The sequence below is a fragment of the Pipra filicauda genome, unplaced genomic scaffold (assembly GCF_003945595.2).
Source record: "Pipra filicauda isolate LSUMZ 115617 unplaced genomic scaffold, ASM394559v2 scaffold96_size2947999_pilon, whole genome shotgun sequence".
Classification (NCBI taxonomy): Eukaryota; Metazoa; Chordata; class Aves; order Passeriformes; family Pipridae; genus Pipra; species Pipra filicauda.
The window spans coordinates 1,563,325-1,587,113 of NW_024105164.1; the positions used below are offsets into that span (position 1 = coordinate 1,563,325).

At 41.0% G+C, this 23,789-nt stretch overlaps 1 long non-coding RNA gene across 2 annotated transcripts in view; it reads right to left on the minus strand.

Annotated features, from left to right (window-relative positions):
* The window catches only part of LOC113987002, a 107,630-nt gene extending 84,107 nt beyond the window's left edge, over nt 1-23,523 (minus strand). For both annotated transcript variants that reach the window (XR_005562240.1, XR_005562239.1), the window contains exon 1: nt 23,281-23,523. This is a non-coding gene — a long non-coding RNA (uncharacterized LOC113987002). The remainder of the gene's footprint in view (nt 1-23,280) is intronic.
* Between the last annotated feature and the right edge of the window lie 266 nt (nt 23,524-23,789).

The window sequence follows — 23,789 nt, forward strand, 5'->3', positions numbered from 1 at the left end:
TCCCACCACCCTGCAAATTGAATTGCTGGAAACATCAGGTGATTGATCTAACACTGAGGTGTGATAATACGCTTTCCTACACAACAGAACTGAAATTCTACTGTAGTGTCAGGCCTGCTGTCATGGAGGGAGGAGGTCACAAACATAGAACTCCTTAGTCTGATATCCCCATTTTTGTAAGGATCACTAGTAACTCAGGATGCCAGTAACTGACAGCCAGCATAGATACATTTCAAGTTCACCAGAGGAAACCCTTATATTATGAGAAATAAGGCACTCCTAGAAATACAGAGCATCACAAAGATGCCTAAAGGGGAAAGAGGTCTGGGAGCTGACTGCTCCAATGGGCTGTACAGTGGAAGCAAAATCCACCTGTGTATAATGAGACACCGTGTACATAGGTAATAAATGAAACAAAAGCTACAGGAGGTGTTATGTGGCAAGAAACACTCTTTTGATCCTACTATACTAGGAACACTGTATTTTCATAATTTTGGTTTCTGTAGAGTACAAAATACATGTGAGGCTGGCTACTTCATCTTCAATAACTATGAGGGAAATGTGCCAGCCTGGCCTGCACACCTGTGACTGAACCAAAGACACCTAGAATTAGAAATAGGACCTGTGTTCCCCACAGGTCAAGCCCAGAGAGAAAAAAAACATGTCTAACACAGAGGGGCCACAGAAACATGGGCTCAGAAACAGAAACTGCCCCACCTGAAACATCCCAGCCTTCAGCAAGTACCTTTCGCTCCTCAAACATTTGAATCTGGACGCTGGAAGCAAAGAACGTATCTGACCCACTCCTTCACCACTGGCTTGCTGTATCATGCCAATACAGAGAACACCCTTTTCCTTTTTCTCCTTCCCATGACTAGAGCCCTTGTACTGCAAGTGGGATACACATGTAGAGTTTTTGTTGGCTGTCCACAAGGAGCAGGACTATCAGAACTTTTCTTCCTTGGGAAAACTTTGTCTTTTGTGTCATTTTTCCTGAAGGTGAGGCTCAGAGTAACCCAAATATGACTTTAAATGAGTCAATGGGACACCCCATCGGCTGAGGAAATGGCATCATCCTGCCTCACATTTATCTCATGGAGCCAATTTCAGAGGCGCTTCATTTCTGAAGCACTTTTAGGCCCTGGTACAATTTACGCAGGGCACACTCTGCTCTCCAGCTAAGCAAACATTGTTTTGTTTTCTTTAGCCCTTGAGAGCTCTTGCCTCCAGCGTCCCCCCAAGGGGAAAGGAGTAGAGCCTCTTGTGTCGGTTGAGTGCTCACATGAGAGGCTGGTAAAGCAAGTGGTCCCTCTTGGCTCATGTACAGAGGAAACACAATCCATGATGCAGCACTAGATGAGGAGCTTATCCTGTACCTGGACCTGCTCACTGTCTGTTTGCTCCCCTCCTCCTCCTTTACCAATTTTTGAGCAAGTCTCTGACCCAATTGGAACAAACCCTTCAGCAGATGCTTTCCTAAGTTCCTGAGAGGCATGCTGGTGGCTCCTCAGATCAGGCTGAGAGCATCCAAGTGAGTCTAAAGCATGCAGGAGGGCCCTTCAACCACAGAGAGCCCATCCATCCTCCAGCTGCTAAATAAATATAAGCAGCAGTGACAGAAAATCAGCACTCCACAAAATTGTTTATGGGATTTGCCAGAAAAACTTAATACCAGCAAGAGCAATGTAGAGCTGAGGGGGAAGGAGACTATTAGTAAAGGGCAAGGGATTGCTGGGAGTGACCAATGGTATTACCAGGCAAACCAGTGCCAAAGGGGCAAAAGCTGGCCTGAGAAGAGATTTGATAATATTGAATTTGCCTCTTCTCTGTCAGCAATTTGTACACCAGCCACCAAAGAAAGACTGATGACAGGAAATAGCGAGAGTGCTAGAAAACAAATAAAGTAGTCAAAGTCAATACAAATAGAGACTATTCATACTTCATCTAAGGTAGATCTGGTTAGTTCTGCATTCCAGAGCAAGAAAAGCCACAGCAGAAGAAAAGTCAAGCTGGAGAACTAGTCAGCATCTAGTCCAATGACTAGCACCACAACAACAAAAATAAACAGCTTCAGGTGCAACTCAAAAAGCATGTGAACTGTGTTCAGTGAGATACAGGTAGAGCTGAACATGCCTTCATTCCCAAGATGCTCCTTGCTTAGCAAGCAGAAGAGGCAAGATGATCAAACATAGAGCCCATTATCTGCTATTTAGCATGTAAATAGCTATTCAGCAGAGATTTCTCATCTTTTGTGATTTTGCCCTTCCTTCAGTCCAGCAACTTCCATAGCCTTTGGTCTACAGTACGAGTCTACTGCTTTGTCATCCAGAATATTTGATTATTTATAAAAAGCAAAGACTGTCACCAAAAGCAATTTAAGAAGCCACACCATGGAAACATCCAACAGCCAAGCATTTATGGCCTGCATCCAGTTTTGAGTCCTGTATTCATACAGAGAGCGCAGAACTAAACAAGGTCATATATATATATGAACCATACATACAGAAAGACAGGTATCTCTCTCTCCAGGCAAGAGGCAAGTGCCTACCTGCCAGACTAGACATCCCACCCTGCTCTTCAGCACTTCTCACCCACTAGCTTACACAGTTCCCCATTACCATGTACCTACATCTACATGTGCCCATATTTAACTCAGATGTCTGGATTTCACTGCAACAAGCTGCCTGGAAACCTAGAAGTGCCAGCTCTAAGCTCTTTTGTAGATTCCACCCCTAAACTTTGTGTTTTGTTTTCCCATCTCTGAAATAGGAATAAGCAGCAAAGAAAGATGGTGAAATGCTCAGGTACTGTTATAATGCAATGAAATTGAGTAATTGAGCTACCAAGTGTAAGAAGGGAAAAATCAAAATCTCTATAAAAGCAGTTGGAGGAAAAATATTTCCTGATTATTCAGCCATACCACAGCCTTTGCAGTGTACAGTCAAATTCCAGTTATATTCTCTCCAGCACTGCCTCTGCCATATACACAGAACCACACAGTTCCCCACACTACCCTAGTGAAATTTCAATGATAAGACAAAATAGATGGGAAACCAGTTTCATTTACTGAATGAAACATTATGACATTGACTCATGACTCATTTTGGTCCACAGAAATCTCTGAAGGCAGCTGCTTTCCCAACATATTCATGTTTTCACAGAATCCAATGCCCCCAGCACATGCTATCCTGTGTCTCAAGAATATTCATCCCTAGTTTCTTAATATAGTTTGAAAAATCCAATCCCTTTCTCTTCATAGTATATACACGAAACATATGAACAAAGTTGACCTTGCAGTTATGTCCTGGATAGGATTGACTTCAGAGTCCTGATTCAGACACCCTGTGTAATAGCAGGCAGATGATCAAGTTTCAAAGCTCCTCAGAGTTAACAGAGATCCTACTATTGTTTCAGTGGTCTTTGAATGAGATTCCTAAGTGGTTTTTTCCACTCAATCTGCACTGTGTATTTACACTGTAAGCTCTCAAAGGCAGAGACTGTTTCTCATTTAACTGTGCCTTTTGTCACAACTAAGATTTAAGTGACACTCTAACAATTACACCCTGGTCCTGCTACAGCATACTGACTTGGGGATTGGGAAGGGACCAAAATTTCAAAGAGAGGGATAGAAGTCTAGTGCTCAAAGATCTAATTCCTGTGCTCAGAGCATTAGATCCATAATGCTCAAAAGAAATCTGGGCTTGACATTGCTGCTCAGAAACTTCAGGAAAGACCCAGAAGTGCCTAATGTCAAAACTTGCAGGACACAAGAGTACAGTGGCCTTTACTGTTGATTACAATGCTGATTCACTGCTCAAACCGTAGTCCAGCCCTTGGAGGAAAACAGTTTTTGATCCAGTATCTGCATCTTTCCTCTTTGCTCTTGCCAAAAGCACATGCAATATCCAAGGGGAACAAGATCCAGAACACATCACCACCAAGTTTAAGTAAACATGACTTCCTTCCTGTCCCAGTATTATACCTTTTCCTCCAGAATTTTCCCTGCCTTTTTGCTCTCCTTCTCACAAATATCCCCACAAACACAGGTTCTAAAGTACTGCCAGGAGACATGAGGCTCAGTAAAGCATGGCCCACACAGCAAAGCTCCTGAATGACTCCTAGGCTTCATGCCACCGGCACCTGCCCCTGTGGTCTTAGCAAAGCTGGTGACATAAAAGCTGGAACATCCCCTAAATCTTCACTAATTATCCCAACAGACTTCAATGTCCTCCAAGAACCATGTGAAGGATCTTCCTAATTACTAGCCAGACAATGGAGAGTGGAGTCGGGTCCCCGGGATCCTCCAGCCTGCCAGCCCCAGCCATGCATGTTCCTGTTTGGCCTCTGGGGCTGACTGCTCCATATGGAGACCACCACCCCACACTTCCTCTCTTCCATCTCCACCCAGCTCCCTCCCCGCCCCCATCACCACCACCCTCAGCATGTGGATTTTATGAATGAAACTTTCTGACAGTTATGGGGTTGGCAGAGGCCTATTCAGCAAGCTGGGGAATGTGTGAACACCAGGCTTCATTAGAGACTTCTCCCAGTCAGCTGATAGCTCATTAACTTAAAGTGGCCTCTTGTTTTAAAACCTCAGAGACCAGGAGGTGGAGTGTAGAGAAGGGGGGGATGGTTCTCATTGTTCCTCTTGCCTCTCTCCCCCTCTGCCCCCTGTGAGATTAGGCGCCCTTGGAGGGGAGAGAGAGAGGCTAAAACAACTTTAATTAGTTATTTTCAAAGATTTTCTCCCCCTTTCTTCCTTTTTTTGTGTGTGTGTGGAGCAGGGGGGGTCTCTCAGCTGGGTTTTTCTGCATGGAGGAGCTCATGTCATTATGCTTAAATCCAGCTCCTCCGTCCTTTGTCTCCTGGCCAACAATAGAAGAAGGCTTGTAAAAAGCTCCTTCCAAAACTCCTGGAGACTGTCTGAAAAGGAAGATGGGGTGAGGACTCCTCTCTTTCCTCCCTCAGTCACAAAAGTGACAGTCTGGTGCCTGTGCCAGCAGCTTTCCTGTGTTAGAAGCTAGTACCGGGGTAAGTAGGGCAAACAGAGTGCTGATTCCTAAACTGCTGCTGTGTCAGATGAAAAGTGGAGCCCAGACTCACTTCACAAAGTGTCTGGTAGTAACTGTTCTCTGTGTGGATTTAAGGTCAGGCTGGAGCTCTGGACATTGAGGTCAGTCTTAGGACTTTATCCCAAGAGCTAATCCTCTTCTTTCTTTTAAAGAGATCATAAAATAAGTGCAGCAATAGGACAAACCCTCCTTCATGACTCCACTTTTGAAGAACCTGAAATAAACAGCTAAATTGCCATTATTGTCACCCATAGGGAAATTGGTTGAGACCAGCACATTTATTTCTTATAGGCAACCAAACTACAAACGACAAAGGCTTTTAGCATCTTATGCTAGATGGAATTTAGCAGAATAGAGAAGGTGTTATCCCTTCAGTTGTGGTATGAGGGCCAACAACAACAACAAAACAAAAAAAACCCCAAACCTCAAACAAAAAATCCAAAGATAAGAGTCTTTGTTCCTTGCTAGCACCACAGCCCAGAACAGTACCCTAGAGGAGCAGTTGCTACAGTGCCAACCTCCAGCTTCTTTTACAGTTCTTCTTTCAGTTTGCAAAGAAACATTTCTTTCCATAGCTTCTCTTTGGACCCACACACAAAAGAGATGTGTCTCTGAAGATGAAATTCCCATGAATAGATGAGTTCATATGTGAGGCAGAAAAATCAGCCATGAATTATGGTTTAACCAGTACATTTATACACTAAATCACACTTAACAGCATGTCCTTTGCCTGTTTAAATCAGGAGTTCCCAAGAATCTGGACTAATAGACTGATAGCTCTCAAACTTTATTCTTACATTCCAGCACAGATGCAAGAACTGAGGTGTTGGTGGATGTTGCAGCTGAAGGGTATTCCAAGGAGTAGGTGCAAATTGCCTGCCATGGCTTCATGAATCAGATTCAATAGCAACAGTTTTGACTACAGGCTTTTCAGGGTAAGGATTTCTACTGCAGTTTAAGTACTTAGTACCTGATTTGGTCAGCTTTCTTACATGAAATTGAACAGCTTTTGCAAGTTTTTAGAAACAAGGACCATCACTCTCTTCTACTCTCTGCAAAATCAGAGCATAAACCTGCTCCCTTTCAAGTCCGCAGCACTCAACTATTGCCTTTCTGAGGAAACAGAGGGTAGGATTTTGCCCCTGTTTAAACACTGACAAGCCAAGCAGAGGGGTTTGGAGTCATTTGTGCTGTGATCCTGTCAGTTCTCATAAGCGAGCCTGGCTGGCTCACTGCTCCGCAGTCCTCCCAGGAGCTGTGCCGAGTACCGCAGTGCTGCTAACGCAGTGCGCTGGTGTTCCCAGCCGGCTGTCAGAGCCACCACCTGCAGGACTTAAAGACTTTCCACTAAAGCTGTAAACCAGAGGTTCTTGCAACATTTTTGTTGCAAGACTTTACAAGACTGATCTTTTTGGCAGTGGTTGTAAGGATGACAGCTTTTTCTGTCTGTTGCGTCCCTCCTCTTCTATTTTTCCTGTCCTAATTTGACCCCCATGGTTTGTGGGGATTTCTAAAAGTTAAACATCTCCAATATCTCATCCTATAAGTGACTGTATTTTGAAAGTAGTAAACATGATTCTTATGAACCAATAAGAGTCGGAATCATGTTCTATTACCAGTTGTCTAATGAGCCTGGCATTTTTGAATTAAATAAACTCTGCAAGTATTACTTTTTATTGTGCTTTCATTAAAGCAAAGCAGTTTCTTCCCTTGCTGATTGCAAGGATTTTAAAACATAGATTCATTTGCATTTGTGAGAATTTCTAAGTCTCTGCCCTCTACATCAAAGAATGCACTACATTTTGTGATGAGTCACATCAATTTTCATTTGCCACGAACTGGCAGTCCAAATGTTTCCAGGCAAGGCCACTCCCCAGATTTTGTTACATCATTCCTGAATTTAAAACAACAAACCTTTAAAACAACAAACCTCTTTGCTGCAGTTACCACCAGAAATGGCTGTACTCATCAAAATATTGGTTTCCCCCCCCAGGAAAGCTTAAGGATTACTCACAGAACACTCACTAGTAGAATGAAGCAAAATTTACAATAAGAAGAAAGCAAAGATAGCCCTACTATAAAGGTAAATGGAGAGAGTGCTACAATACTGTGTTTTGTTTATCCCTCACTGATACAGAAGCATACCAACATCACAACACACCAAGTACTACCCATCTATGGTTAAAAGATAAGCTTAAGAGACGCTTGAATATGGGTTGAGTTCCAGACGATGGATCTAAAACCAGAAGCCTGCACAGAAAAGCTTAACAGAGACAAGAGTAGCTCATCAACCGAGGTTGTGGCTCACTGACCAGAAAGGGATGGCTGCACCAGGCAAGTCTACGTTAGACCAGACAGAAAAGAATGAAAGAAGGACCTGTCATCTTCCTCACTTTACAACTGGATAATGCAAAGACACAGTATGTTATCCCACGATCAAAACGCACATTTGTAACAGAACCAGAAATAAAAGCTACATTGCCTGCCTACCACCCCACAGACTTCACTACAAAAAATAAAATAAAATCTTGCAATAAAGAAAACAGAACAAGGTAGAAAAAAGGCCTGGTTTTCAGACCAGCGGATATAGTGACATTATTTCAACCTACAAACTTTGTCTACTCTACATACTTAGAGTGTCGCAATTGCATCAAAATACTGTTTCATTGAAAAACTGCTTTCACCACCACTTTTGGAACATTTTCCATGACAAAATGGATGCTGGGCAGAATCTGCATAGCAGTATGACAGCTCCTATGAGGCTAGCAGTTAGAAAAGACCGAGCAAAAGATGGATCAGAGGATACCAACCACAGCAGCAGCAGTAGGCGGCAGCAGTTTTGTGTATAGCAGTGGCATTCAAATAGAAATTTTCCAAAGACATACAGCACTGACATTTTAAACTTCTTTCCCAGCATGAAGGCTGCATCATGACATGATCCAAATTTAACCTCGATAGGCTCTATGCTGCCACAGCTGGGATGCTCCCAGTACCCAAGGTAGCTAATGCAGGCTTTGCTGAATTGATTTATTTCTTGGCATCAGTCAGAAGCCCAAAGCACCTTTTACTTCTCAGTCTAATGCACAATTCTTGCTATATGGAAGGAAGGCATAGGGTGTTATATTATTGTAGAGAGAGACTTTAGCCAAGATGAGGACCAACTCTCTAGCTGGATGCATACATAGGAAGAAACACTTCTTTCTCAAGAAGTTTGTGATAAGAGTGGAATAAACAGGAAAAGTCTAGACAAATGAAGAGGTTAAACAACTTGCCAAGATTGACGGGCAGGACAATGTTATCCTTGGATAGGGCTTGGTTTCCTGGTGTTTCTGCTTCTGTATTAAGGTGTGCACAAACTACTTGCTCACTTGAAGATCTTTTTCCTTTTTTCTTGTACAGGACCATGTGTCACAATCATCCCTTCCACGCACATGGAACAGACTCCACTATTAGCACACTGCAACACCAAAGGCTGTGTATTATTGTTATGTGGTATTGTGTGTTATGCCAGATAAATTCACCTAAGTACCAGTAGCTTCCTTAAGGCACATTCAGGGAAAACATGCTAAAAATCTCCTACCAGCATCTCCCAGGACACTAGACTTCACTATAAGCACTTCATTTGTCTCCCCCAACTTTTCAATTTCAAATCCCAAGTAACAGGATATGAAGAAGAGGAAGCAAATTTAACAGCTGAACCAAAATGAGTGGTCTTGTACGAGCTGTTAACTGTCCTGTCACTTGTTAAGGCTACAAGTATTTGATTTTTAGTTCTCTGCTTTCATTGAAGCTTTGAAAGTGTCCCAGCAGATGCTGGTCTTAGGTTTACAGATACTGTCCCACTCATCTAAATAGGAATTTTAGGGCACTGAGTATTGTAGCTTCCTTTTTTCTTTTATACCAAGATATAACACAATCTCTACCTTTTTCCCCCTCCCCTCTCATTCAGTGATTCTCAAAAAATAAGCATGGTACCAATCAGCATGAATCCTTCTACATCAGACAGAGCAATGGGTTCATAAACCCTAAAGATTTAAAAGGATATCTCATCCCAGAACTGGCTGGAGAAGGAAGATGCTCTGCTCAGTGGAGCATCTCCTGGCTGGTGGAAAATGACTTGCATTCTCTGTACCCAAAACTACATGAGGATGAACTTTTGACTTCAACCCCTGCCAGCACTGAAGAACTTAAAACTTCTTTGTCTTCTCTCCTTGTAAAACAATCCCTTTTTACTGTGATGTCTGTGTGAAGGTGGCAACTAAGGCTCAGCCTTCTGTCATAGCCAATATCATTCCAGATTTAGCCTGACATCATCAAAGTTCATGCTGAACTGCCAACTTCTCTCCTTGTTTTCATCAATTTGATGCTTTTTTTCTAAACATATCCATATGTCACAACTCCGACAGCATGCCTTTCTTAGCTGTCTTTTCCTCCTCCACTGTCACTATTTCATTTACGTATATAAAGATTCCTAGATCAAATACAGATCACTCAACATCCTGACATTCTCAAGAGCTAGCTATGAACTCTGATTATCACAGAAATTTTTCCTAAAACAAGTATCAAACAGAGTCTATTTTCTCTTCTCAGTGAAACCTCAGCCAGCATAATCACAACACGTGGAACTTCCACATGCTCAGCCACTGGACAATACTATGAAATAAGGAGACGGTGAGTCATTGCTCAGAGCTTCAAGTTTCTGCAGGTGTGCTACACAGGCAGGGAAAGTTGAAGTCATAGCTAAGAGAATGGTACGTCACCAAAAATGATACTCAGTTGTGATAGAAGACAATGGTGAAGCATTGCAAAACCTGGTCTACTTGTAAAATGCAAAGCAATGCTATGTCCTCACTCCTCAAAAGTGATTTTGGGGAGCTGAGAACATTTCAGAGGACAGGGCACCCCAACAGCACAGCCCTTCAAGAACAGAACTAATGGCAACTGCCACTAGAACAATAATAACAATAACAGTGGTTGGCTAATGACAGACTTGCTAATACCAAGGTAGAGTGGAATGCTTTTCATTTTAGACCAGCCCAGGCAGATTCACATAACATTTGGGTAGTTATGAAATTGTGTTATGCAAGAGGAATAACAAGTTGGTCACCAAAGACAGCATTAGAACAAAAAGGCTGTCCTGAGGGGGCACTGAAAGACGGCACAAGCACTACAACTGGGGAAAGGATTCTTGCAGAAATATCATGGTGAGGGATGAGGAAGAAAAGGCCATCTACTTGATGCCTGTTCTGAAGGATGCAATGTTGTCAAGGAATAAAGCAGAGAAGGAAAGAAAGAAATAAATCAATATGAAGTTCCTTCAGGAATGCAATGAACACAGGGGGTGCCTCTGTTTGGCAGCCCCAGGACGCTTGCAGCCCTGGCTCAGATTGTGTGGATATGTTTTTGACTTGTCCTGGTCAGCAGATTAATGGCATTAACGAAGTTTCCATTAGCATCGGAGATTGGGGAGGAGGGTGAAGAGACAGAGGCGTCCAAGCGGAAAGCCACATGACTGCAGAATTGATAAGGCTAAAGATGAAACGGAGCTTCATTGGCATAAGAGAGGCCAGGAAATGCCACTACAAATTAGCCCCAGGCCTCATTTCTTTTCCCTTCATTATCCAAACCCCTTCAGGAGAAGAATGGAGGAGGTTATGACCCTCTCCCAACACACACATACACAGATATTGAGTGAGTCTCTCTCAATGAACATAGACATGGGTATATCTGTGTGTGTCTAAGGGTCTGTGTGTGGTATATTTGTATCTAGGCAAATCTGTATTAATATATTAAGTAAAAAAAAAATTATCTGCATCAATATGTATCTACCTATCTGTATATGTCAGGGCATGTGTTCTCATATCTACAATCTTTGCAGCTAAACCATGTAATATTTTTTCATATTAGTGAGCTTTTCCTGAAAGTAACACCATTGAAAGCAAAAGCCTTACACAATTCCGTGAGAGTTCCAGCACCTGAACAGTTAGAGTCCCAGGACCTGTCCACAGTAACTTATACATTACTTACAGAGTTTCTGGGCATAAGTTTCTACATACGTGTTTTCCTGCAGGCTTGTCCTTGTACTTGTTTCTGAAGGTCTACATACAAGGTGTATGCTGAGGGCAACAACACTCTTCCACATATATTATTTTTTTCTTCTGTGTGTCCATGTCCTCTGTGTGTGCTTCTGTATTCTGCCAATTATGTGGTTGCTTGTATCTGTGTCCCAGCTGTCTGTTTTCTGTGCATGAGTGCCTTCTTCAGAAGTCTGCATACCTCAAATAAGTTCTGGTCTGTGTACACACTTCTGTGTGTCTTCCTGTTTGTGTATCTTTGAATACAAGCGCATGGGAACACACGGCTGTATTTGTGAAAATTTTTCTTTAAATTACATGTAAACTATTCTGTGTAAAATTGTGGACAAGTTCTAGTGTCTGTCCCTGCGCTTATCATTCTTGAAAATAAAAAATTCTATTTGTTGCTGTTGACTACTTATTGCACCTGAAAATTAATGAATACAGGTAAATACAACAGTGAATAATAAAAAAGTATTTGTCCTAAAAAACACACAAATTTCACTATACAGGTATGAGAACTAGCTAAGAAGAACAGAACAGAGGATAAGATCCATTTTAGCTAGTCATTCATATCCAGCAAATTTAAGGTGAGGGAGATTATTTCCTACATAGATTAAAAACTAACATTTCTCCAAGTCTAATGACATCTATGTGTTGTTAGTAAGAAAGGTAAGTTCTCTTCAAAGAGACTGTTAGCCATAGGCTACTAACATGAGAAACAACTTTGCCTAGGGGTAAACAAGAAAACAACCTCCTTCTGCGTTTGGAAAACAAAAAGAGGAGAGGAAAAAAGCCGGGGAAGGATGTGTAAATGGAGCTTTGTGCAATGGTGCTCTGTTATGTGAGCTGTATGTGACAATAGCCCTGAAACCCTATGCGAGCAAACTCATAAAAGAGGTCACTGTCTCTTTAATTAAAGCTCCCTGGTTTGAGGTTAAAAACAAACCCAGTGTTTTATGACCAGGTGTGCGTGTGAAAGAGATGGGAACCCGATCCCCAGCCCAGTGGCACAGCAGCAGAGAGGAGATAAGGGAGGAAAGCTTTTTATTAAGGTGTCGCTTGAATGCTGCACCAGGCAAGGCAAACGCTGGTGAGGCAGGACACACAAGCCCCCAGGGACCAAGGCTGCAACGGGGCAGCACCAGGAAAGGGGAATGATGGAGAGGCAGGACAAGCTCCCAGGACCAAACCTTTCAAACCACCAGGAACAGGAGAAAGGGATCTAGGAGTATCAGCTGAAGAGAGACCAGGAAAAGCACCAAAAAGGTGTTGGGAAAATAGCAACCGTTACCAATCCCTACAGCCTGCAGAGGCAAAGACAACAGTGATTGTAGTTTCACTCAGTTGGCAAACAACAGGGGAAGAAGAGCAACTACAGAGCCCTTGTTGGTAGGCCTTGAGAGGGGCCAACCCTTCCTAAAACAGACTGTAGACAAGAGCCTCATATTGTTTGTGGAAACAATAGGGACCAGACTGATCCTACCATCTAATAAAATGCTAAACCAAGATAAGCAGAGAGGTTGCACCCTCTTCCTGAGTTTTTCCTGTCAGTGATGCCACACTTGGAAAACTGGGGCTTCCATTTGCTGTATAATCTAATCTTTAGATCTCACTCCTAAGTACCTGTCACTATAATAATATTGAACTCTAATGAAGTGCTATGTCCCATGGGTCAATTTGGTTATGAGTCCTTTCTTTACAAAGATTCCAGCTGCCAGTCCCTGTCCTGAAAACTTAGAAACAAGGAAAACATCAGTCAGTTCTCTTTTATACTTGCATAGAGAGCTACAAATGTTCAGCTTGAAAGAGGAGACAATCCAGAACCAAGTCCCTGGGTTGCAGGACAGTTTCTCCTGGGTAGAAACATAACACAAGCCCTGTATACCACTGCCTCTGGGCACTTGAAACCACATGTTTTGAGATAAAAAATCAGAATTCCAACTTCAGTATGGCATGAATATCCCAGGGGTTGGAATGACACAACTGTGAGATCCTCAGCAGACAGATTTGCTACAGTAATTACTAAAAGAAAGCTGAAATGTGACAGGAAACAAAAAAAAAAAAACAACTGGTGAACCTCCCATCTCATTACACAGCTTTGTAAATAACAGCAACAGCACATGCTCTCAAAGTGCTGTTTTATGAACAAATGAAAGGCTATCTTAGTATTTTCTCTGTTCAAATGCATGCAATTTTACAGAAAATTGGTTTAATTTTTATTTTTCTTTAAAAAAATAGATAAAATTTTAGTAGGTACAATTAGAAGGCAGTAGAAGGTCAGCTTATCATTTACTGCATTCAGTAAAAGTATCAGAGATCTATGGATGGGAAAAGCAAAAGGAGAAATGGAGAAGAACAAAAGTGAGTAAAACACTCACTTTTACTCACTTTTATCAGTCTTCTGCTGTGGAATTTAACTTTATTTCCAGATGAGATTGAATATCCTATATCCAAGTTATAAGCAGGGAAATTAGAGCATGGAGAAGATGTCTGACTGACAGAGAATTAGGAACAGAACCAAAGTCTCAGCCTTGTTCTAGAAAAAGAACAACTGATCACCCCAGCAAATGTTCAACAGCAGTTCCTCTGTTCCTTGAAATTTCACTGCAGAAAGATGCCTTTTTTCAAAACATACCAGTTACTAGGTTTGATGCTGAATAACTGGGTGGAATTCTGCAGCCTGTGGCAGGCCACAGTATACAAACTAATAGTCCTTCTGGGCTTGAGGACTATGAAAACTGAAGATTAAATTAATCCCTGGTTTAAATCCACTGGAATCAACTAAATTTTGCCAAGGATAGGTTTAAACCAGCTATGGTAACCTGTTTGCTAATAGAAGACAGACAAGTCCCTGAACTACAGTTCTATCATGTACAGTTCTATCATATTCCCTTGTAATGTACACAATTCTCCCACATAATGTTTCAACAGTCATGACTGCCCCTCTTCTTTTTACACCCACTATTAAGTCTGACTTCTAATTTCCAAAGTAATGGGCCAAATTCCTTGGTGGTGTAACTCTCTTACTATCAGTAAAGTTAGGCTACAACTAAATTTCCCCTTTCCAGTTTCACAGTCTGTCTTTATTCAACAGTCTGTGCATAATGGCCCATGCTTACAAGTATTCTGCGTATGAAACAGTTCAGAAATAAGAATGTAGATGATGTAAAACAAAGGTTTGTTTGTCTAAGGTGGAATGATTGAGCAAGTTCTTAAAATGCAGATTTACATTGACTGTAAATCTCTTTCAGAATTGTTTAGCTATTTCAGCCTAGGCAAGCTTTCTGAAAGTCCAGATCATTCAGTTTGATATGCTGAATATGAAATGTATACCCCTTAAAACTCAAATCTGTAATGCTTTCTTAAAATTTAGTTCAATTTTACTATTTTTTTCCTACAAAAAACCAACCACACTAAATGCAAGTATTTCAGGCCTAAGAAAAAAAAATGCTGGTTTTAAACTAACAGAATTATCCTCCCACTTGCTCCATATCCTCCACCTTTTTTGGTGCTGCAAGCAAAACCAACAGATCAGTTACTGAAAATATCCTACTTCAACATCCAATAATCTACCTCATTTTCGTTGGGCTGAATTTTCTAAGCTTTGCTCACTCCTACCCTGCTGCCCCTGACACTGAAGCAAAGCAAATGGAGCCCACGTACCCATGAGTACCAGCTAGCAGGGATAACCACTTCCATTTACTTTGTGCTCGTGTAAATAGTCACATAAACCGTGGGATCCCGAGACATGTTTATAGTCTCCTGCTGAGCAGGAGCATTGCCAGCATCTGCTTCGTGACTGATGTTGGGTCTCCAAAAACAAGATTGTAGTGGTAAGGGCAAGTAACTTCTTTGTTGGGTTTGGAGCAGAGTTTTAGGTTGGTTTCGTTTTTCTTTTTGTATATCTCCCAGCTTTGCTTCTTGCCTCTTTCACCTTCCTTCACAGGCTCGAGGACAATATCATCTCCTGTCAGTAGAGCCTATTAACTTATACATAATATCTGTGCTTTTTTTGTTTCAGAAAAAACCTATAGCTTGGTGGCACAGTTAGGAGCAGATTGCCAGACAGACTTCACTGACATCAGTGCAGCTTTGGTGATTTACACCAACAGGTTATCAAACTCTTTGAAAAGCTATGTATGACTCTTCTTTTTTTCCCCCTACATTACTAAAGTGATTAAAGCTGTATATAGGTTGTGAAAGACCTATCCACAAAAAGCTGTGGCTTCCCTCTACTTTCTTTGCCAGGAACTATAGCTACTTGGGATTTTTTGACGTGTTTTTCAGGCTGAAAATGTAGATTCAGCAAAACAAAACTTTTTTTCTCAGAGATCAACCACTTTTGACAAACTACACTAGTTAAAACATTATTGTATGAAAAAATCCAGTTTTCATATTTAACATTGTTCCCAATACTAAGCTTTTTTTTAAAAAAGAAGCTAGTCATTTCCTTTTGACAGTTTAAGATCATCAAAATCTTAAATTCTCTCCACAGATCCAAACTAATGCTGGAGGTTTTCTATCATTGTAGTTAATAAAAAGTTATCATAATTTTAATTTCTCATCCACTACAAGGAACAATTTCTCAGAATTTGAAGTTTTTCCAAAGAACAAGAAGAGTGTTTTTCATTCAGATTTACCATAATTATACCACTCCCCAAATATCATTACTGTCTTTTGCCTCAGCACAAGTGAAATAACACTGTCCCTCGCTTTCCAAGGTTTTGAAAACCATGAATGTTTCTTGAGATACTCAGATATTGTAGGCTTGGAGGCACAAAACTACCGTAAAGATGCCCCCAAAGTTATAATTAGCCAATCTTGTATAGGGGGACAAAAAAGGTGTACAAATTCACTAACTGAATCATAGGGACCTTGGAGCGTAGAAGACTGAAACTAAACTGGATACCAAAGACTGACATTTCAAAAACATTTTCACTACTATAGTCTTAACTTCTTCATTATTCACTCTAGCATTATCCTAAAACAGAGAGGTCTTGCTTAAGGCTCTGAGAAGGAAAGGCATATCCTTGTCATTAAAGGTATCTACATGAGACTGTGCAATATAAATTCAGTTTCCAACTCAGCTCTTTGACAGTAAATAAACCATTTGCTTAGTTCCTTAATTTCCCTTACTTATCTCAGTTTATCAGCCCTACCCAATCATTTTCAATTCTTATGAAGGTCTTGTCATGTGCTTCTCAAATCCAACACTGTGTTTGTATATATCGTTCTAGATGCTTCCATAAAGTAACCCTAAGAATAATAATAACAATAAGATTTAGAAAAACAAACATACAGAGCTTCCTGAATCCAAAATATTTATAAAATTATATAGTCTGGTGAAGTGGGGAAGAGGGAGCCAGGGAAACAAACAAATCAACAACAACAAAAAAAGAAAAAGAGGAGGGAAAAGAAAGAGAGCAGAAACAGTGGAAAAGCATTATATGAAAAAAAGAGATTGACAGAATGAAGAACAGGCTGAATGTAAATCTCTCATAAAAGAAAAACAGTTTAGGCCTCCTACAAAATACCCTCAGTTAAGAAGATCTGTTGGATAACTGCAATTTAAGAATTATTTTCATGCAAAGATCCCCTCTTTTTTAATTGCAAACACTGTTCCCATCTATGCATTGGGGTGTAAGATGGTTGAGAATTTTTTTTCTAATACTGCTTTCATACAGTTCACCAAACAATTTGGGTAAGTGCCAAGAGAAAACAGCAGTGAAACATCCTTCTGACTGAAGAGGGTGAGATAATGAAAGCAAAAATATTAGAGAAGACCTTTGCAGATAAAAAGTAATATACACATATGGATGCATTTTGATGTTTTGCTATTTTTCCTACCCTGCTTTGTAGGGCTGAAAAAGATCAAGAGGAAGAGAAGGTAGAAACTGGTGTGTCCAACAGCTCCCTCCCTATTGATGGCCCACCTGCCACTGCAGAGAAACTAAGAGGAACTGGTATATACTCAGGCCTCTTGCCTCCCTTCCCATATGGGACAGGGACACAAACAAGACAATTGGAATCAGAAGCATTTCTGGATTCTCCAGCTTGCACATATTCATAGCAATCAAAACTGAGCTGTGACAGAGTGGCTCAGAGACAATTGTGGGAGAAGCCACAAAAGAAACTTAAATGGTTCACAGAAGACCCCTCCAAAATACCAGCATCACTTTGCTCTTAGAAAGGAAAGTGTCTGCTAACTTCAGCCACTGACTATCAGTTCCAAACCCACCAGGTTCCCTTCTTCACCATTTTCCCCTACCAAATAAACTTAGTACAGTCCCCCACAGACTCTTTTTCCAAAAGCCTGACACAACATCTCTTTCTTCCACAGAACTTTTACCCTATAAAAGGGATTGAAAAAGTTCCCCTCTACGTTTTGTTCTAGAAAGTGAAATAAGAATAAAGTAAAAGAGTTTCCTGTGAACGCCTATGAAATGATAGGCCTTCAGCTACTCTGTGTACAGCTCACACACAACACTGATACCCTGAAACTCTTTAGAGCTAGATATAGACCCAGAGAAGTCACTGTAGAGATGATCCCATCCTGCCCTCAAGGGAAAGAATGGCTGATCTAACATCCCTTTTTACATCTCTCATTTCCCATTCCTTGCCTCATCCCATTTTTCCTCTGTTCTTTCAACCATTTGATTTCACAAACTTTATGAAACAGAGTGAAATAGAAAAAAAAGAACAGAAATTAAAACACAAATTAAGGTAATGTTACATGAAATTTCAAGAGAGCCAGGCTCTCACCCCTAGTGTCCACCACTGGCTTTTTGACAGTACTTCAAAGAAAGTAAAGGCTAACAGTTCTTACCCATACTAGTAAAAGTCCTAACAAGCTGGCTCTCTTCATATCTGAGTTCCCTGCTTACCCCACTCCTACTTCTTTCAAAAAGAGGAAGGAATGCTGTTATTCTCCACTCCCGCTTTTGCTCATTCCTCCGCTTCTGTTTCCCCTCTCCCCCATTTCCATTCCAAAAGTTCTCAGTTAAAAGCATTGCCTGAAGCAAGATCACATCTCCATTAAGAGAGGCAACTTCATTACAGTTTAACATAAAAAGATCAGCTGATATTGATCCATAATTTGGACAAGTGCCATGCTATTGACAGGAAGACAAAATAAGTTAGAATGGCCATGTTTCAAAAATTCTGTATGTACACTCAATCACTGGAACAGAAATTGCAGTCGGGTATATAATAACACAGCCGTGTTCTCTATTTCCCCTGTAGATCAATGCTAATATGAGGAAGGCCACAGAAGATGGATGTTGCCAACAGAAAACCTTGAAATTCCAGGTTAGGACTTGGGTGGCTTCATGGATAAAAGTATGTGTGTGTGTGTGTGTGTGTGTGTGTGTGCAATGTCTGTGTAATTTAAATACAAAAGACCAAACTCCTTCCTTAATACCTGAGAATGCTCTACTTCAAAGTAGTAACTTCTACATTTAAATTCAAGTTATGGAAAACAAAACCTGATCCAACATCCTGCCTTACATAAGTATCCAGGCTTTAGCTCACACACCTAAGGGACCCCAGATGGATTACTCAGTGGGCTTAGACAACCACAGGACAATATACTTTCACATACTCATAGATACACAAAAGAAATACATACAGACTCTCTGTACGTTACTGAACAATCACTCTGCCAGAAGGTAATTTTTTCAGAAGGAAGATGGTGTCAGGAAAGACAGAATGTTTCTTTCTGACATGTTTTACTAGAAACTGGCTACTCAAGCACCACTAGATTTTGAGGGCATGTTGGCTGTTTCACTAGTAGGGTTTATGATCCCAACGAAACAGATGTTTAAACTGGACAAAAAGAAGCAAATACAGGAACTCCAGCACCAAAAATAGAATGCTCTACCATTTGAGCTAACTTAAACAGATATTTACTGTAACAGGTATCTATCTATTAGATAGACCAATGGTACAGAGAATAAAACAGCCAGACAAGGCATTATACTTGCACTTTGCCAAGAGCAGTTATTTTTGAGTACTTAACTCTGTTAAGGTCAAATTCACACACACAAACTTCTACCCCAACAGGTTTGGATCTAATCACAGTTCACATGGGAGAGTTGCACAGGACTATAGGCCACCAAAGCAATGCTAGTTTCCCCAGGAATTTGGCACTCAAAAAAACTCAGCTGTGAGACGTGTACCTCCACCATTTCCACCTAAAAATCTCCTGTAGCTAATAGCAGTGAAAATCTTATTTTCTCTGTAAGCCTGCTATTTGAGACCAACATAACTCACTTAGCAATGCATTGCACACTATTCCTGATTATGTGGAATACCAAGTAATTGAAGAGAAATAATACGCATCAGTGACTAGGATTTTTACCAGGATTCATCCCTTCCTTTTTCCTACAGATTGACATGTATTCATCTTCAAGGCTGAGGACTACAAGCCATACAGTTAACTCAAAAGTATGTTGTTGCATTGGTAAATCCTTCCATACAAAAGGAAATATATATATACATATATATATATATATAGCATATATATATGCTTTCACTACCCCTTCAGTACTTCACAGCTTCTTCAGTAATTTGAAGCAACGTGTTTGTGTTGCTAATGGTACATTGCATGAACTGGGAGTATTTTTTAGAAGATGTATAGCATGGGTCATTCACAGAAAGTGTTCACTTTCAAATTGTTCAGTAAAGCAGACTCACTTCCCAGAAAAGACGCTGCCCCATCAAAACTTCGTTCCACATTTCAGCCTTGATCTGAATCCAAACTATACAACTAGCCTTTATCTTGACAACAAGCCAAACCTTTCTTGAGATACTACTGCACAAACCCACACTGAGGTTTGTGACTCATGCCCATTATTAGTTTAGTCAGATTATAGACAGTTTTGATGCCTGGTTCTCAGCAAAATGCCGCAATATTTAGGACATGTATGGGGATGATGAAGGAGGGGGTTGTTAACTGTATTTCTATTGATGACAGACCTTTACAGACGTACCTGCAGAGCGACCGTACCAGCAGAAATACTGTAAGAACCACGGGTCTTCAGATCATGATTAAACTCTCATGAAATCCCATCCAGTGAGCTACAACTGCCCTTTCACCTTGCTCTTCCTCCTTCCTTCTGAGCCCATCTGGCTAATAGGTCAGAAGTGGGGACACCTGTGCACAAAGCCGTTGAAGCCGGGAGATTATTTGCTAACTCTGGAGGTTCAGTTCCCATCCGAAGCACCTGCTGTTGGCCCTGACTCACGTGGGGCCTGAATGCACTACCGGTGGCCCCTGATTCACCTTTTCGCTGTTTGTTCTCCCAGCGTCATCGGAGGGGTATGCAAGGAGCTCGTCTTGTCTGCCTCCCACACGGGGCTTTCCGGGAGCTGTCGCTCCAAGCCTTCTCCGCTTGGATGCTGCAGAGAGCAAAGCTCCTACTGCGGCCTCAGAGTGGCATCTAGTGCTCGGCTGCCGCACTGCCCCTCACCGGCACCGCGCCGCCGTTCTCGCGGGGCACTTCACCTGCTTTCCAAACACCAGGGTCAAGGACTTGGTCTTGGGCAACACGCACAGTAATTGAGCTACCTCAAGGAAATGAGTGCGCTCCTCTCACAAACGGCAGGTCTAATTGATTCCACGGGAAGCAATCAGTAGCACAGTAAAATAAAAAAGGAATTAAACGTATCCTTTTGCTTACCCAAATTGTGCTGTATGAAGAGGATAATTTATACACAGCCCAAACTAGAGTATGGCAAGTTCTATTTACCTACATTCCCCCTCCACTGCACACTTGTTACAGCGGTTTTACTAATATGCAGCTGTGGAAATCTACTTGAAATTACTAAACCTTCCTTCAAAGGCCGTGCCTGTTCTCGGGTACTGTAATGTTTGTTCACTGCTGCTCATAACAAATTTGTCTCCTAACCCTAATTCTTCAAACTCATTTTTCCTCTTGCTGTGTGTGCCAGTCAAATCTAAAATGCAGAACTCTCCAACAGCAGGACAGCAAAAGAAGACAAGGAACCGAATGTACTTCCAGGGAGTATTTTCCATATATCAGAAATAACAGCCATTAGAATCAAAAAAACCCACAAATTACCTGTAGTTCTTGAGGGAACTCCTGAAGACAGCATCCTTTTTTCTTTTTATCATTATTATTATTGTTTTTACTACATGACCAACTCAAGTATAATTTTATGGTATATAATTTAATCAGAATGCTCTGCAGGCAGGTACATTATCCCAGCTATGTTTCCTTTTTTCAGTCTGCCTGAGATAAAGTAGTTGGATATGTTAAAGAAAAGCTACATAACTGTATAAGAAGTGTGTAGCTTTTTCATATGCTTTTCACTAGCAAATCTCCAAGTGTTTTAATAAAAAAGGTCACATGTTGCTTTCCTCACTTTGTCCATCTGTGAAATGAGGATAATACCTGAAGACAGAGGGAGGTGAGGATCAGAACCCATGTCTTGAGCTCTTTCCAGTACTGAAATAGTTAGATTTTTTTTCCCATTACATCTGAACAAAAGAAACATATCTGAACAAAAGAAATGAGAGAGAGCAGTAAGACAGAGTGTTTAAATCGTGTTCTGATCCTCTCCATATTTTAGTTCTGCTAACTGCAAAAGTCAGGCATTTATTATGTAAATTCAGAGACGTGTTCAAATATAGCTAGTTACGTAGCATAATTTTCCAGTTCTTAAAATTCCTCTAAATTAGGAAAAGCCTTCACACTTGAATTCTGTCTGAATTAGCTGCTACAAAAAATAGAAGACAAAAATTACTTTCACATATGAATGCAACAGAAGAACAGACCCTGTCAATACTTTTTTGATAATACGCATGACAAATTAACAAGCTTCCAATAAATTAAATTTCAAACAGTTTGGCCTTGGCTTGGCAAACTGTCCAATATCTACATTGGCACACAGCTGAAAAGTATTCTAGGGTCAGAAAGTTCTTGGCAGCAGGGCCTGCATTCACAGGCAAAATGCAAGAAATCACAACAGTATTAATGCCACAAATGTCAGGTTCTTCAGAACAACACCACATCCATTGGTAGCAGAGTGTTGCTCAAGGCTAGAAATAAGTATTGAGAAAGCCCTTTATCACACTTGCAAAAAAAAATAAAAAGTGTGAATTGTGAGAGCCACACACAATGACTGAGATCCAGCCTAAAAAACTCTAACCACACCTACACAAGGTTCAGAAGAGCTACTAGATCTGCACCCAGGACAGCATGTCCAAATATTTTGTAGTCTGAAAGCTCCTCCTAGCTGAGAGACCATCTGACATTGTCAGCTGGGAAGTTATTTGTTATAATACTACCAACTTTAGAGTTACTTTTTCCACTGGCTTAAGTACATCACCATCCTATATAAGAGCATCAAGGCCTTTTGCAGAACAAAAGCCTCCCCAGGGCTCCTCAGGATCATATTCTTACTGCTCCTTTAGAGCTGGCCAAATCAAAGGAGCAGCTCCAGACATCCCATCCTGTTACAGACTAGCTTTGCTCAATGTGTTGTAACCAGAAACAGAAAAAAACCTTTGTTCACCAATTATTTTGGTTTTTCACATCCTCAAAAATTCCTGTAAGTAGCACATTTATACCTTTGGGATGAGTCAGTGAACACAAATTCCTGATTCCTTTTTCAGGCTCTGCCACAGACTCGTACTGAGACTTTTGGAAATACATGTCATGTGCTTCAGCCTACTGTATATAAAATTATAAGACGCAAATGCAAAGCACAATGAGCTCCCTGACAGAAGGATGACAGACAAATTATTCATTTACTTATTCTTCACGTACTTCGCTGTTTATTTTTAGATAAATTGCTCATTTCACTGTCACACACACACAAAAAAGTCTTCATACCTCTGAACATTAGAAAGCTAAATAAGTCACAATACAGGAATGAAACAGGTTCATTTGTTACACACAACCACAGAATTGTGTCTTATTTGACTACAAGACCTTTGTAACCATGATAACATGTACATGTAACAGTAAATAAGAGGAGCCAAAGAGTGACAAAAATCCCAAGGAAATATTTACTCACGTAGAACTCTCCTGTTACCAAGGAAGAGTAAAAACAAATAGGCTCTAATAAACCTAATTGTAACCTCGAGATGCAGATTAATTTACCTTCAACGCTCTGAAATTGCAACATGAGTTTTCCCAGGAGCAACCGAAAGAAACTCCTTTTGGAATGCCAACTCAAGCACGTTGGTAATCAACCGCGCAGGACATCTTGGAATGCGGCAACGGCGCTTCCAGAGGAACGCCTGACGTTACAAAGCTCTCCCAGCAGAGGGCACGCGGCCCCCATCCCGCTCGCTGCCCTGGGAAGCAGCACCCCTCCGAACCCCTGGGAAATTGGAGTTGGAAAGCTGGACTCTCCTTTGGCTGCAGCAGAAAATCTGGGAGCGGTGGGCGCTTTCAAAGGGCTGTGCATAAGTTGTTTAAATTTCTGTGGAGTTCTGAGCTTGAACACTCATTTCTATTAAAAAAAAAAAGGAAAAAAAAAAGGACAGTGCTCAAAATACCCTTTTTCTAAATTGGGGCTCTGTAGAGGACTGAAGATAATTCACAAGTAAAATGCAGTCTGATTTAGTAAAAATAAAAGCAGTACACAGAAATTAAAGATATGCACT